This window comes from Chrysochloris asiatica, unplaced genomic scaffold (assembly GCF_000296735.1).
Source record: "Chrysochloris asiatica unplaced genomic scaffold, ChrAsi1.0 scaffold00100, whole genome shotgun sequence".
Taxonomy (NCBI): Eukaryota; Metazoa; Chordata; class Mammalia; order Afrosoricida; family Chrysochloridae; genus Chrysochloris; species Chrysochloris asiatica.
The window spans coordinates 3,227,902-3,233,901 of record NW_006408618.1 but is presented as its reverse complement, the minus strand read 5'-3'; the positions used below and the strand labels follow the sequence as shown (position 1 = coordinate 3,233,901).

Here is a 6,000-nt window from a genome sequence, read left to right as displayed (position 1 = left end):
TCAAACTGACATCTTTGCTCTTAAACACTTTAAAGAGATCTTGTGCAGCAGATTTGCCTAATGCAATAATACATCATTTGATTTCTTGACAGTTGCTTCCATGAGGGTTGACGGTTGATCAATGCAAAATGAAGTCTGTGACAACTTCATATTTTTCTACATTTTATATGGATGTTGTTTATTGATCCAGTGGTAAAGATTTTTGCTTTTTTTGCATTCAGGTGCTTTTTAAAGTCCTATGTCAATATTAGCCTAATAACATCATAAATATATAGAAAAAAGAAACTGAGCTCAAGTAACATTTTTTATTAACTTAATTTGCTAGGTTAATCTAAATGCATATTAAGGTTGAAGGAAGCACAAGAAAAAATTACTCTGGACTCTGTCTAATTAATGAAAAGGAGTCCTGGTAGCCTAGTGGATTCTGAGTTGGGCTGCAAACCACAAGGGCAGCTGTTCGAATCTACCAGTTGATCCATGGGAGAAAGATGAGGCTTTCTGCTCCCATAAAGACTTACAGCCCTGAAACCCCTATACAGGGTCACTGTGAGTCGAAACACTCCATGGCACACCACCACCACCACCATCCAATTACTAAATGAGGAGACCAAACAGAGTTTTTGCTTTTCCCAGAAAACAGATTTCATGATTCTGAGAAAGAATCAGGCATTCTAAGACCCAAAAGGTATAAAATCTGTGAATACTAAGTTAATTCTTTTAATACTGCTGAGAAACATAATTTCAAGATGCCAGAGACTCATATTGACCCTATATAGGATTTCTGAGACTGTAAAACTTTATGGGAGAAGGCTGGTGGGTTTGAAACACCAATCTTAGAGTCAGCAGTGCAATGCTTGTCCTACCGTGCTACCAGGACTCCATTTTGGTTTCCCAGTGCATATAAAAATTATGTGTATACTGTACCAAAGGAACTCTGGTAGCGTATTGGTTATGAATCAGGCTGCAAACTGCAAGGACAGCAGTTCAAAACTACCAGCTGTTCCGCGGGAGAAAGATGAGGTGTTCTGCTCCCGTAAAGATTTACCACCTTGGAAACCCTGTACAGGGTTGCTATGAGTTGGAACCGACTCCACGGCACATAACAACAACAACAATACCAACTAAAAAGGCAACCCACTGCTATCAAGTTGATTTCCACTCATAAAGCCCCTAAGACTGTAAATCTCTCAGTTATCTCTTGAGTTGCTGCTGGGTTTGAACCGCTGACCTTGTGGATAACAGCTCAATGCTTATCCTACAGCACTCTAGTAATAACATATTTTATCACAGATGACATCAACAACATCATACACGAAGAAAGCAAAAAGTCATTAAGAAGACAAGAGTAAGGAAAAGATCCAAATAGATGTCAGAACAGACACTGAAACTTTCTCTCCAGCATAGAGATGCTAAAACAAATGGAAAAAATGAGGAGGTACAAGAGCTGAACAGAAAATTTCAAAGGTCAGCTCAAGAAGACAAAGTCATTTTACAACAAAATGTGCAAAGAACTGGAGTCAGAAAACCAAAAAGGAAGAACACGCTCAGCATTTCTCAAGCTGGGGGAACTGAAGGAAAAATTAAACCCTAAACTTTCATTATTGAAAGATTCTCTGGGCAAATTACTGAATGATGCAGAAAGCATCAAGAGAAGATGGAAGGAATACACAGAGTCACTGTACCAACAGGAAATGATTAATGCTCAACCGTTTCGAGAGGTAGCTTATGATCAAAAGCCAATGATACTGAGGGAGGAAGTCCAAGGTGCACTGAAGGAATTGGCAAAGAACAAGGCACCAGGAATTGATGGAATAAAAATTGAAATCTTTCAAGAAAGTGAGGCAACACAGGAGGCACTCACTCATCTATGCCAAGAAATTTGGAAAACTAGCTGGCTGATTGGAAGAGATCCGTATCTGTGCCCATTCCAAAGAGAGATGACCCAAAGGAATGTGGAAATCCTCAGACAACATCTTTGATATCCCATGCAAGTAAAGTTTTACTCAAGGTAGTACAGAAATGGTGGCTGCAAGCACACACTGACAGAGAACTTCCAGAGGTTCAAACCGGATTCAGAAGAAGCCGTGGAACGAGGGATATCATTGCTGATGTCCGATGGATCTTGGCTAAAAGCAGAGACTACCAGAAACATGTTTACCTGTGCTTTATTGACTACGCAAAGGCTTTTGATTGTGTGGATCACCACAAGCTGTGGACAACAGTGCAAAGTAAGAGTATTCCTGAACATTTAACTGTGCTCATGTGGAATCTGTACGTGGACCAAGAGACAGCTGTTCGAATAGAACATGGGAACACTGAATGGTTTAAAATTTAGAAAGATGTGCGACAGGGTTGTATTCTTTCACCGTATTTATTCAACCTGTATGCTGAGCAAATAATCCAAGAAGCTGGGTTCTATGAAGAAAAACATGGCATCAGGATTGGAGGAAGACTCATTAGCTACCTGTGATATGCAGATGATATAACCTTGCTTGCTGAAAGTGAAAAGGACTAAAAGTATTTACTGATGAAGATCAAAGAAAGACCACAGCCTTCGGTATGCATTGTATATCAATGTAAAGAAAACAAAATTTCTCACCACTGGACTAATAAACAGCATTCTTATCAACAGAGAAAAGACTGAAGTGTCAAGGGCTTCATTCTTCTTGGATCAACTATCAACACTCATGGAAGAAGCAGTCAAGAAATCAGATGACGTATTGCACTGGGCAAATCTGCTGCACAAGACCTTTTTAAAGTGTTGAAGAGCAAAGATGTCAGTCAGCTTGAGGACTAAGGTGTGCCTGACCCAAACCATGGTATTTTCAGTAACTTCATATGCATGTGAAAGCTGGACAGTGAATAAGGAAGACGATAGATGAATTGATGCTTTTGAGTTATAGCATTGGAGGAGAATATTGAAAGTGCCATGGGCTGCCCATAGAACCAACAGATCTGTGTTGGAAGAAGTGCAGCCAGAGTGCTCCTTGGAGGCCATGATGGCCAAGCTTTGTCTCTTACACTTCTGACATATTGTCAGGAGGGACCAGTTGCTGGAGAAGGATATCATGTTTGGTAAGGTGGAGGGTCAGAGAAATCCATCTCCCCCAGTGAGATGGATTGGCTAAGTGGCAGCATCAATGGACTCAAGTGTGGCAACAGTAGTGAGGTTGGGCAGTGTTTCGTTCTGCTGTTCATAAGGTCACTATGAGTCAGTACCAACTCGATGCACCTAACAACAACAACAACAACAACACTTACTGAAACATCAATGTATTTTTAAAATTCTGTAAAGCAGATTACAGGTATCATATATGGAATGAGTGCAGAGAACTATAACTATTACATTGAAATCTCTACATAAAAATGCAAGAAAAAATTTAATTAAAATGTTCAATTACTGCTGTTCTTTCACATTCTGGAAAAGGACAGCATTAATTTTCGACACAAACATTACTCTTAGAAAAATATTTATTTAGGCCTTTTAAATCATAAAAGGTAAGACGAGGATCCCAAGAGGATACAGATCAGTTTTGTCTGCAGTAGTGTTTTGTTTTATTTTAAATAGAATTTTAATATTTTTAGGAGGGCATGTAAACTCAAAGGAGCTCTGGTAGCATAGTGGTTACGAATTGGGCTGCAAACCGCAAGGTCAGCAGTTCGAAACTACCAACTGTACTGCGGGACAAAGATGAGGCTTTCTGCTCCCGTAAAGATTTACAGCCTCTGAAACCCTGTACAGGGTCACTATGAGTCGGAACCAACTCCACGGCACATAACAACAACAACAATGCAAACTCAAGTTCACCACAATACTAATCACCCTCTGTCTTACATGAAGCTACATCACACATTTATATGAACTAAAGATAAATTATGTTTTTATTTTGTTAACTTCTGTTCTAGAGATACCAGGATTGTAACAAAAAGAAGCAAACTACTCAGAACAATAAAGTGCCCATTATTTGGAAGGACAATTTTAGGGAAAGAAAGGGAAAATGAGATAAAAAGAGAAAGGAAAGGGTACTGACTGATTCAAAATGGTGGCAGTTTGTAATCTAAGACAGACAGACTCAGAAAAATCATGAAAATCTGAAGAACTTCATGGCCCTTCATTCTCCATAAACTTTCAGGAGAAACCCGAGGTAATCAATAGCCTTAAGGTTACGGTAGTTGGGGAAAACATAGAAGTGACAGCAGTTTACGAAGGTGAGGAAAAAGGCAGTGAGTATGGAATACTTCCAGAAAGAATATTGTCTGGTTGCTTAAAGAGGAGAAAATTATTCATGGATGCAAAGAACTAGAGGAAAGAAAACTTTAAAAATAGAATTGAAGAGGGAGGAGTACATGGAACAATGAATACAGAAGAAACAAATCAGGTAGGAGGAGGGAGAGCTCATTGTAGGTTACAGGAAGGGAAAATAGAGGAAGCATAATTTGAAAGCAAGTAAATATATTTTGGGGTAAGAGGCATCTGGAAGAAAAGTTCATACTTGATGGTCTCTTATCTTTTTCTGTGAAGTGAGGAGGGGGCTGGAGCGAGTGAACTGGCCATTTGCTGCCAATGAGAAAAGTGGTGTCAGGATCATGAGAAGAATGGATTGTTGTTGTTAAGTGCCTTCAAATTGGTTCTGACCCATAGTGATCCTGTATAGGGTTTCCAAGGAGCGGCTGGTAAGATTGAACTTGCAGTTCAAGGCGACCTTATGATCTAGTGTTTATCCTACAGCACCACATCAGGACTATGAGAAGAATGGGTAAGGGTGGGAAAAAGCTACTGTGGGTAATGAGTAAGCACTGACCAGGGACTCTAAGAAGTATTGTTGGAAAATATCACTATACATAGCAACCCTGGGTAGGGTTTCCGAGGATCAGCTGGAGAGTTTGAACCGCCGACCTTGTGATCCAATGTTTACGCTACAGTGCCGCACCAAGACTCCAAATGGTATTAATGACCCTGAATATAGTAGACTGAACTTCCTATGGCTAGTTTTATTCTGCAGGACTTGACTGTACAGACACAGAACTTTGTTGCTGTTATTGTTAAGTGCCATCAAGTCGGTTCCGACTCATAGTGATGCTGTATAGGGTTTCCAAGGAGCAGCTGGTAGGTTTGAACCACAGACCTTGTGGTTAGCAGACCAGTGCTTATCATACAGCACCACTTGCACACAGAAGTAGAGATTACAAATGTTGGATTAATCTTGTTGCTATTAAGTACCATTGAGTCAGCTCCAACTCATAGAGACCCTGTATAGGGTTTCAGAGGAGCAGCTGGTGGGTTTGAATGCACACTTTGTGGTTAGCAGTCCAGTGCTTATCCTTCAGTGCCACATTCACAAAGAACTAGAGATTATAAATGCTTGGATTAATCTTGTGTTAAGTGCTATCGAGTTGGCTGCAAGTCACAGCGATCTTGTATAGGGTTTCTAAGGAGTAGTTGGTGGGTTTGAACAATGGACCTTGAAGTCAGCAGTGCAGAGCTTATCCTATAGTGCCACAACCAGGACTACAGCCGGGAAATACCATGGACAAACTACAAAGTTGAGCGATGAAAAAAAAAAAAAAAATGGTTTAAGTGGTTGAAGAAGTAAATCATGTGAAAACACATGATTTTCACTAGGTCAAAGAACAGATGGAATGAGCATTCAGGAAGTTATGAACACAGAACAAGTTATAAGACTTATGATCTCAGAGACAGTTTTTCTGAGTGGCAGCAAGAATGAACTGAATTGTTGAAGTGAGTGAAAGTATAAGTCACAATAGTTGAAGAGAAGAAATGTAGGTTAGGTATATGGATAGGTCATCCCCCAAAATACTGGTGGTAATGGTGTTGGTGTTCCTTCGAGTTGGTTTCAGGTCATAGTGACCCTGCATAGGTTTGTAAGGTTCATCTTTCTCCTAAGGAACAGCTGGTAGATTTGAACTGCTGACCTTGTGGTTAGTACTACACTTCCAGGACCCCTCCATGAATACTTTTGTTGTTGTTGTTGTTAGGTG

General features: G+C 40.0%; 1 protein-coding gene across 1 annotated transcript in view; it reads right to left on the bottom strand.

The window, feature by feature from the left end:
* Positions 1-6,000, bottom strand: part of KLHL20 (kelch-like family member 20) — a 140,602-nt gene that overhangs the window by 117,946 nt on the left and 16,656 nt on the right. The window lies entirely within an intron of this gene.